The sequence below is a fragment of the Poecilia reticulata genome, linkage group LG17, assembly GCF_000633615.1.
Source record: "Poecilia reticulata strain Guanapo linkage group LG17, Guppy_female_1.0+MT, whole genome shotgun sequence".
NCBI lineage: Eukaryota > Metazoa > Chordata > Actinopteri > Cyprinodontiformes > Poeciliidae > Poecilia > Poecilia reticulata.
In genome coordinates this window covers 4,131,088-4,141,222 of record NC_024347.1, presented here as the reverse complement: position 1 = coordinate 4,141,222, position 10,135 = coordinate 4,131,088, and the positions used below count along the sequence as shown (strand labels likewise).

Below are 10,135 nucleotides of genomic sequence, written 5' to 3'. Positions count from 1 at the left end.
CCGCTTTTCACAACTGTGGCCTACTTTTCGTCAGCCTATAAAATCAAAGTAAAACATGCCAAGGTGTGTGTTTGGAGCGCAGCCGTAACGCTGGGACAACATTGCTTGCATTAAAGACCTAAAAGTCTGCGTAAAGATACGAATCGCTGCATGAGATATCTGTATAGGAATGCTCCCAGCTGTGAGCGTGTGCTCCCAAGGCGGCAGTTCCTCCTCATCCCACCACAGCAGTTCTCCGTCTCTTCTAGAAGCTGACCGTCTCGCTGTCAGGACCCCCTGCTGTTCCCCCATAATGCACCGGCAGCTCTGTCCGGCACCCCGCAGAGGCCAGTCTGCAGCCAGCGGTGTGCGCTTGTCTCAGATATTTCTACGCTGTAGTGTCAGAGGGCCCGACCTGGATGTAGAAGACCCCCGTTCATTGAGCGGACCGTCAAGGTAGGTGATCATTAAGGTCCCCCCACAACCCCACCATGTGTGCAGTGTAGCAGTGATTGAACCTGGCATGCTCCCCTCTGCACCTTTAACCCTGGTAAAGGGAGGGATGGAATTGAAATCAATACAGCGTATGATGAGGTGACTGGACTGGGACAGGGGTGAGAGGGGGGAGGTAGGAGGAGGAGATGTAGTGGTGGGGGTCTCCTACGTGATGGATGGCTGGTTAAAGGAGGGATGATCAATGACCCTGATGGATTGCTTTTTGGGAGGGTCTTCAGAAATGAGATGGATCTCTGCTCCTTAAAAACAGATTGTCCTCTGAAGGACAGCGTCTCTGAAGTTTGCGGAACAGCCTGTGAAACTGGAATATTATTCACTTTACTTCTTTGTTGTGCTGATAAGTGGCAACCGGTCCCTCCTCCTCTCCAGAATCCTTTTATTTTTCTGAAATCTTTAATCCCCTACGCCCCCATCCCCCATCCAACGAATGCCCCCCCCCCCATCCCTTTCTCTCTCTGTATATTATTCTCTGTGCATTTTAATTTTTTCCCGTCACCGGGGGCCCAGTTCTCCCCGCCTACTCTCCTTTTTTTTTTCTTTTTTTTTTTAGCCTGAAAGTGGAAAAGCGGAGCCAAGAAATAGTTAATCTCTCGGGCTGCAGCTATGATTGGCCGCTGTATGCTGCGCTTCTGCCTCCTTGAATGAGAAACAGGGGTAACCAGGCAACTTCAGAGCTGGAGAGAAGAAGAAGAAGCAGAAGAAGCAGAAGAAGCAGAAGAAGAAGGCAAGGGGGGAAAAAGCAGGACAAGATAGAGGATTTCAGAGAGACGGGGAGAAATTCTGAGCATGTATAGAGAGAAAGTCATTGTGATTTCACCTTGTGCGTCCTGTAAAACGGAACTAAGACATGGATTTTCTTAGGCTCGATCTCTCCCTCTATTTCCCCCCCACACTCTCTGACTCTCTTTCTCGCTCTCTCTCTCTCTCTCTCTTCCTCCTTCACCGTGGGGGGAGAAAATAGAGCGCACAAATGAAGTGTGTGTGTGTGGTGGGGGGACACAGATGTGGATTAAAACGCATACATGGGACTCTTCAGTGAGGAGCATCCGCTGAGAGAGAGAGAGAGAGGGGGGGGAGAAAAAAAGGTAAGTGGCGCCTTCGTTTGTGACTTTCTCCGTCGCCGGCGAGTCTGAAAAGCTGTGGAGAGCTGGGTGAGGATGCTGAGCCGACACGTCGGGATGTATGCGCTGCTGGATGCCGCTGAGCGGGGCTCCTGCTGTTGCTGCTGGTGGTGGTGCGGGGGGAGAGAGGGGCTGCGGACCGGTCCGCTGTGGCTGACTGAGACGCATGCGGAGGAGAAATGAGACATTTGCGCTCAGAGATGCAGGTGGAAGCCCGATGCGTGATTGCGCTGGGGCTGTATGTGGAGTCCTGTGAAGCGCCTGTCAAACAACCTGCTGTCCCGTATTGGACTGCGCAAACATCAGGGGCTGACATTTTTTCCCCCTGTTGGTATGATTGACGTACATGAGCCGAACAGCGCGCGCGGCCCTGTTGCTTCATTGCTCCAGGCGACAAGATTTCTTCTAATCAGACAAGTATAAGAAAAAAAAAGGGTTAGCCCCCTCCATCTCCTCCATACACACACACCTACACACCCCTCTGCTCCACAAATATTCAAATGAGGAGATATTCTGCTGCAACAGCAGGAAGTCATCTTCAAAGGCACTGCATGTTCACGCGCTCTGACGCTATAGGTGAACGGCTGAACGATGACGCAGAACCTTGGGAGATGCATTGATTTCAGTGCAGAAGAGGGTTGAGGACGGCGGGGGGCGCGGAAGGGGGGCGCTGTGAGGACCTGTGGACGGGGAGCGCGTCTGTTCACCGACGCAGAAAGGCAGGAATTGCGCATCTGTTAAAGCCGGTGGTGCACGAGTCTCTCTCCGACTCCCGCGAGCGCTTCTGAAAAGTTTCGGACGGAGTGTGGAGGTAAAGATTCATCCTGTACAGCTGACAACCCACCAAGGAGGGCCCAGGGGTGGGCAGTGGCCACCCCGTTAAATTTGTTGCCCCCTTTAGGCAGACAGATTTATACGCTCAATATTTGTGTTCGTGAATTAAAGAGAGAGAGAGAGAGAGAGAGAGAGAGAATGGGCAAGAGTTGATGGGTTACAACTACAAATTTTTAAAAAATTCTAATGAGCAGTTTTGTATTTAATTAATTAATATATGTGATACATTATGCAAAGTTTTTTAATCTACACATTTACATTTGACAACTGAATCAATTAATAGACATATGTTGTAGTTAGTAGTAGACATACCTACTGTGGCTTTGGGAATCTGGATGCTGTGTGTTAGCTATAGCTAGCTTGTTGTACCCAACGGCGGGATTAGAAGGATGTGGGCGATGGGGCTAATGCTAGTTTTCATTCTCTTCCCCAAAAAATTTTCTTAGCTCATGCAAATTGCACACCAATGGATAGAAATGTATAAATGGTTGCATGAATGTTAGCCTGGTAAAAACCAGCCACTTGTTCAGCGCTATTTACTCCGTACAGAGGAGCTGGGCTTCGGCAATGGAGAAACAAACAAAATGATCTGATTTTACCCAATCACTAATGTCTGTCCGTGACACACAGGAAATTAGCTTGCTGAACCAAACAACTGTGTTTGCCAGCAATAAAATGTTTTGATTGTCATAATAATTGTATAATTTGGAATATTTAATATTCTCCAATATTTTTGCAACACAATATGCACATTGTCACCTTCCTAAAATAATGGCCTAAGTAAAAAAAAAAAAAAAAAAAGATCGCTCACTTTTGTATTGCCAAAATATTAGGGCAGCAGAGATTGTTGTTTTCTGGCCGATCATCAATCTTTGAAAATACCTGACCCGTTGATTCCGATTTTGGCCGATACCAATTTATTTTGTCTGAAATGTTGCTCAATAAAGTAAGAAAGTTGCTGAATTGGCATCAGTGGGGTCATATCTGTAAATGTGCAGGTTATGACCTGGTGGGCCGGTCTGTCAGTCAGACCTCTCTGAAGGGAGCGCAGAAAAGGGCAGCGGTTGATTTTTAAACCTTTGCTGAGGTAGATAAAATCGGTGGATGAGATCGGGTTCCCCTGTAAAAATCGGTCAATCACCGATCTCTCAAATTTAAGGAAATTGGCACTGATAAATCAGTGCATCCCTAGAAAATATAGTTTTGGCTAAAAATGACTTAGGCCATTATTTTAGGAAGGTAATCATATAGACTTGGCATTTCTGAGAGTTTCTTCCTTTTTAGATGAATTTCACCATAATACATTTTTTTATTATTATTTTTATCAGGCCTTAAGTAAACTTTGGGATCTCATTGGATCTCCACCCTCTCAAGATTAAACATTCACCAATCAGTCAGTTGGAGATCAGATTTGGCCAGTCTTTTCTTGATCTCCTCTGTTTGCAGATTAGCAAGTCAAATATAAAAAAAAAAGTCCTAAAACTAAGAATTTCCACCATTTTGGCCTAGAAACTTGTCAACCAACAGCATGTACTTTAATGAACTTGGTTTACTACAAATATGATAAAAGTTAGGGACAGATGGTTTGATGCAAGGATGTTGATGACCATACTTCTCTTTTATATAAAAAAACAGAACAGAAACTAGTTACAAAAAAACTATCGAAATGACTCTACTTACAGATTGAATGTTTTAGCATCTATCTTCTCTGTTTCTTCTCATTTGTAACTTTGTCTGGAAATCCCAACCAGCATGCGATCAAGAGCCAACATTACCAGTTCAACTGCAAAGTTCATTACCGAGCCATATGTCTCCCATGATGCCCGTATTTTATGCTCGAGTGCCTGCGTAACAGCAGGCCCACATAAGATAGTCTGGGCCGCGTCAGTGTAGTAACAGTATAGTGAAAGTGCTAAGCGTAGTAACAGCTTGCAGCCTTGGAGCCAGGATGTGGTCCAGTAATGCTGCTGTGTAATGTATGCAGGATTCGTTGAAATGAAGTCATGCTGAAACGATGTTGTAGATTAGTTGGAAGGGAGCAAAGGTTGGCATGCCAAAGTTCGCGGCCGCTTTAGCCGGTCAGCCGAACTCCCCACCCCCATCTCATATAATCTCATTACTTAGGGTGTTTTGCAATGGATCCTAATCTGCGCTCGCCGGCTCAGTTCTAAGATGTATGGATACACACACTCACACTCCAATCTACACACATCGCGCAATTTTCAGTTGTCATCCCAAGACAGTTCTTCACAGGCCAGTGTGAGAGGCAGGGCTTAAGATGGAGCTCAACAAAACACTAGAGAGCATTAACTTCTCCAGTAAGAGCTTTTGGTTGGGCCTCCCTCTGGAATCAAGACACTTAATTTAGCTCATGGCAGCAAATGCAACTCAGGGGAAATATATCTTATCCAATTAGGATTGTCTTTTTTTTTTCCGCCCCGTTTGCAGTTGCTGTGAATTACTAAAAGTGGTTTTTCCCTTTTTTTTCATATCTGAGCATATTCTGTAACGATATTTTCAATTCGACATGACATTGTCTCTTGACTTTGAAATAGCTGGAGGCCTGGTCTTCTATCACCGTATGCTTTTTTCTTTCTCTCTCTCTCACATCAGACAAGTTTATATCTGCACAAACTCCCTCAAGTTTACTCAAGATTGGCTGGGATGGAAATGGATTTTGTGGGAGTTGCCTAAATACTACATACCTTTGATTTTATGTGTAAGACCATAACGATATGAAGTTGTTTTTACTAAATATGTCACTTTGCAGTGCATTATTGCAACGAAAATGTTTGCAATGTCAATTGCAGAAGACTGGTTGGATGCAGTATTTGGTGAGCTACTATATTTGGAAAAAAAAAGCTCTGCATGGAGTAATACTTAGCCTACTGAATGGATTTTCTTTCCAGTCCTGGGATCACATAAAATGATTAAACTCATGGAAAGTGGCAGGAAGTTCCTGGTGATGGAAAAGCAAAAGAAAAATAGAGGTAATTTTGGTAAATAGATGCATGTCCATTAGAAGTGTGCAGCTATTTGTTGAAAAAAAAATTAAAATTTCGTGGTCGAGGTGTTTCCATTAAATAAGAAACGTGATTAAAATCACACGTGAATACATTTCTTCACGTGATAAGTTGCATCATCACCTTCCTACCACTTCCTGTCATCTTCTTGGTCTTTTCTGGCAGTAGTAACATCCGGTTGTTGATCATGTGACTCGTGTCGTGTGAAAAAAGTGTTTCGATTGCAGTTTTGTGAAATACATTTTTCAATGTGCAATTTACAATACAATTTCAATAGTGCCGTAAATACACCTCATCCTCGCGCCTAAAAACCTTTCAGAATTTTTAGGGTTGTTTTTTTTCCATTAAGCAAATATTTGTATTTGTATACAAATTTATATTGTATTGTATTTCCACCTTGGTCAGTGGAAATTTCCTTCCATGTCATTTAAAAAGGTTTTTTTACAGCATCTGAAAGCATAGCGTAATCTGACCTTTGGGTAAATTTAAAGGAAATCAGATCCTGGAAAGACTGACAACTGCCTTAAATGTTCCCAGAGGTGAATAATCTTTGTCACAGCTGAATGATTGGCTGTTGATTATTTTTAAGTGTGACCTTTTGACCTTTCGCCAATTTATTTTCAGCAGAAAACCTTCCTACTCTAAGGTCGTTGGTGTTTTCTCCACCTTGTCGTGGTGTTTAACAGGCACCTGTACTCTGTGGAGCCACAAACTATCCCAAGAGCTGGTTGTTATGGAGGTTGTCACGCCTACTGATTATCACATTATTCTGAGCTTTGGTAATCACCACCTGGCTCCTGCAGCGGGAAAGTTGCACTCCGTTTACAATTTTTGGCATGTGTCACTTGAGATTAGGTTCAATTTTGAAAATGTGCTTTTTGCTTTGGAAAAGACTAGAAAGTATTCATAAAACTCTCATGTACACATGCTTAGATTCAAATGGTTAGCTTATTTTTGCCAGGACTGTGCAAGCAGTTTTAATGGACGGGCAACATCATTTGTCATCCATTGTCTGAAGGGTCATGGCGGGTCTCCAGTGGTCATTGGGCAAGAGGCGGGGTACAACCTGGACAGGTCACCAGTACATACCTAATGAGTTCTTGGTTATTATTTTGCCAGTTGTTAGTAATATGTGACCCTTGGTGGATGAAGGTCAGAGGCTGCAATGGGGAATTGCTCAGGTAGAGATACATAAAGGGGGTGAATGACCTTTATGGGGTCATGACGACTAAATGAGATGGTCTCTACAAGATGAGATGTTGGAATTATATAAGGGGCATTCAATTTTCACTTTGCTTCTGTTTTAGACCCTGTTTATGTTTGAAAGTAACCTGTGGTCGGCCTTGCGCTGATTGAAGCAGCAACCTGATTGAAAGTGAACTTTTCCCACTCAAGATGTTGTGTTCTGCGCTGATTGGAGTCATAGCTATAAATACCTGCAGCCACCTACCAAACGCCAGAAGTTAGCAGGAGTTGATGTATTCTTACCTTAGTGAAAACTATTTAAGCATGAAATTTATACCTCATTTCATGCCTAAATAAAAAGATCTTCTGGATTTTCTAATGATTCTTACACATTTTCATGAGTAGACAATAAATCCCCGACTTAAATGTCAAACTTAATATTGGACCTCCTAATTTTAGCTCATTCAAACAACAGAAACTTAAATGCTCATATCTATTGGATACAACGCTTTTGGGTATTAGCCCAATGGCATCTGCTAATAGTCAAAAATTACAATAATTAAGGCTGCCAGCTCTAGCATTAGCTATGATTTCATCAGCCTGTTCTACATTTAGCAAGCAAAAAAGCAAGTCTCTTGTGGATATTTAGCATTCAAATAGTGCTATGTTACAAAAATAAGAACATTTTGCTTAGCTTTTTTCTTAAATAGCTAAAGTTAGCTAAAAAAAAACACCCACGCTCCTACTGTGTTAGCTGTTAGCCATCCAATATTGAGAATTTCTCTGCGTTTCTTCAATCTCACTGCAAAATTTAATTTTACTAATAAAGACAAGAAAATATGATCGGGTTCACAAAAAGAACGTTGTTAAAGAACACATAAGAATCAAATTGATATGAAAACTGTAGGTAAATGAGGCAAGAATCATTCAGTCAAGGTTTGAGTGAAATATCTGTAGCCGTTTCTCAAACTAACGTGGTTATAATTTGAAAATGCTCCTTAAACCTTCTGTTTTAAATATAAATGTTTAATAAATCAATAATCCCAGACCTATAAACAATCACTAAAATAGCCTTTAAGTTTGTGTAGTGCTGTGACAAATTTTGTAATGCTAGTGGCTGTCAAATTACCAGTGCTGGCATATCATTCACATCTTGTCATTTTTATCATTTCGTCTGGGTTCATCTGCCAGATAAATGATTTCATAAACTAGCTTTGCCAACTGTTAAATTTCAAAATAAGAGTCTCAAACATACATACAGCATGTCTACCGTAAAACACTCACCTTCATATTCATAGAATTACAGTTTAGACTAACACAGGTGACAGAGTACCTCATGACTTTTTCCATGTACCCTTTTTAAACTGCATTCGACTCAAACTAACAAGCAGGAATGCAAGGTATCAAACTTAATATTGGAACATGGTTAAATAAACAGTTCTTTTTCCAAAACAAAAACATCCCATTAGAAACATAATTTCAGAATAAAATTGGAGAAAGGTTGACTATTTACTTCTCCCACAGAATACAGGATATTACCCAGACTGTCTTCCCCGTGTTCATAATGAGGCTGTAAATTGCAACTCCATTTGTGTTTTGTGTCGTATTAAATACAAATTTACACAATGCCTCTCCGGTATCCAATCACGCAACTAATATGAGGTTTGCAGTCCTTCACCTTTATCGCAGTTATTCTGCACTACCCATTGAAATAACAATAATGGAGTTGATATCGCCTGAATAATCAAAGAAATTTGCCAGTAATTGCTTATAATCAGTGTCTTTTTTTTTCTTGTCACATTTTAGTTGGATGTAATCAGGTCAACATAAAAATATCTTTAAAATATGCAAACGGCTCGGTGAGCTCGACTGTTTTTGCACCTCTGCGTTACTTATTTCAGTGACCCCGTTGAGTCGATGAATGCGCCTCGACCCCGACACCATACGTTGTGTTATTGGAGTCAAATGGGGCAATGAATTGCCAGCCCATTGCACAATTGCCTCCACTGTGTAGTGAGCCCTGTGCGGTGGTGTGTAACATCTGGAGAGGGAGCGAAGTGTTCGGCATGAAGCCAGGGGTGTCCGCCCCGTCCTCGTCCTAGTCAACCACTGCCCCTCGCCCCCGTTCCCCATCGCCTCACTTCCAGCGAAGCGGGCATCTTCAATGCATCAATGACACCAGCCATCACAAGGGGCATGTAGCACGCCAAACCAATGATTCATTAGGACTCAATTAGCTGGCAGGCACGGGGCGACCCGCCATATGCCTGAAGGTTCGACAACTGTCTGCACCCCCTCCACCCTCCCCTCCACGTTCAGCTGCGCCCTCAACCGTCTTTGGCGCCACTGTTGACGCAAGACGGTCGTAGTCGTCTACGCGAACGTCTCTTGAAACAGTTTGGCGGTTGAGATTTCAGCGCTTTCCCGTGCCCGACCGTGCGGTTTTTGAGCTGGAAATGAGTCACAATGACCTTCAGCTCAACTCGTGGTGCGCCAGTTGGCACCGAATGAAATACTCATTCATCTAGTGAAGTAAGAGACTGTGGAGCTGCAGATACTGTAAATCTTAAGAAGTAAAGAAAGGCTCCGCTCTGTATTGACTTTGCTTCCTTTGCCAAGAGGCGCCTTGGGCTGCCGACAAGATCTATCCGCCCTCAAATCTAATTTCTCCTCTTATCTGTGCCAAGGTAAAGGATCCCCACCCCCAAACACACACACACACACACACACACACACAAATCCTAATGTGAGCGCCCACCACCAAAAAAAAAAAAGGGCCCCCACGTGCCTATATTAATGAAATTAGACCAGAGTGGAAAGCCGCCCTTAGGCTGACTGACACAATGAGCTCCAGCCCAGATATGTGATACAATATGAGATGATGTGGCATGTGCACACACGCAGTCATATTATTTCTGCCGACGGGTTTGAGCTCTCATGTCACAGGGTTACGTTGATGATTGACGCTTTCAGGGAAACGTTGCGTATATTTACGGACAGCGTTTTACATTACCTGTCTTGAAAGGTAAAAGCGGCGGGCTGTCCACCTCACCTCACCCACCCAGTTTGAAGAGTTTAACCTCTGAGCTCATTACGAAATGAAATCACAGCCATAAATATCACACAATACATAGGCAATGAGGTTTTATGGATTTAAAAATTTATGATTAATTAAACTAAACAGTTGAACTCTGCATTAGAGAGTAAATCAGAGCCATTGGAATATAATATGAAAACCTTTTATGCAGTATTTCCAGGTAACAGGCAGTGAAAATGGCATGTCTTGTATTTTTCGGGGGGTTTCATTAAGGAATAAAACACATCACCCCTTTTAGATTTACAGAGATACTTGAACTGGATCTGGATCGTGGCTGATTCAAATGAATGGAATCAAAGTCCTTGACTGAAATCAACTTGTGATACTTGTGTCCTCAGCTGTTTGTGATTTTACATCTCATGCGTTGCCAGCAAGCTGTA

The 10,135-nt window shown here is 42.8% G+C and overlaps 1 protein-coding gene across 3 annotated transcripts in view; it reads left to right on the top strand.

Annotated features, from left to right (window-relative positions):
- Positions 1 to 1,080: 1,080 nt before the first annotated feature.
- dab1b (DAB adaptor protein 1b) overlaps positions 1,081 to 10,135 on the top strand; it is a 64,671-nt gene continuing 55,616 nt past the window's right edge. Inside the window, exon 1 of one of the 3 annotated variants that reach the window (XM_017310093.1) lies at positions 1,081 to 1,580. The gene's annotated coding sequence lies outside the window, so the exon portion shown is untranslated. Of the gene's footprint in view, positions 1,581 to 1,630; positions 2,428 to 10,135 lie in introns of those variants that run through there. The other 2 variants (XM_008433161.2, XM_008433158.2) reach the window with 2 other exon arrangements.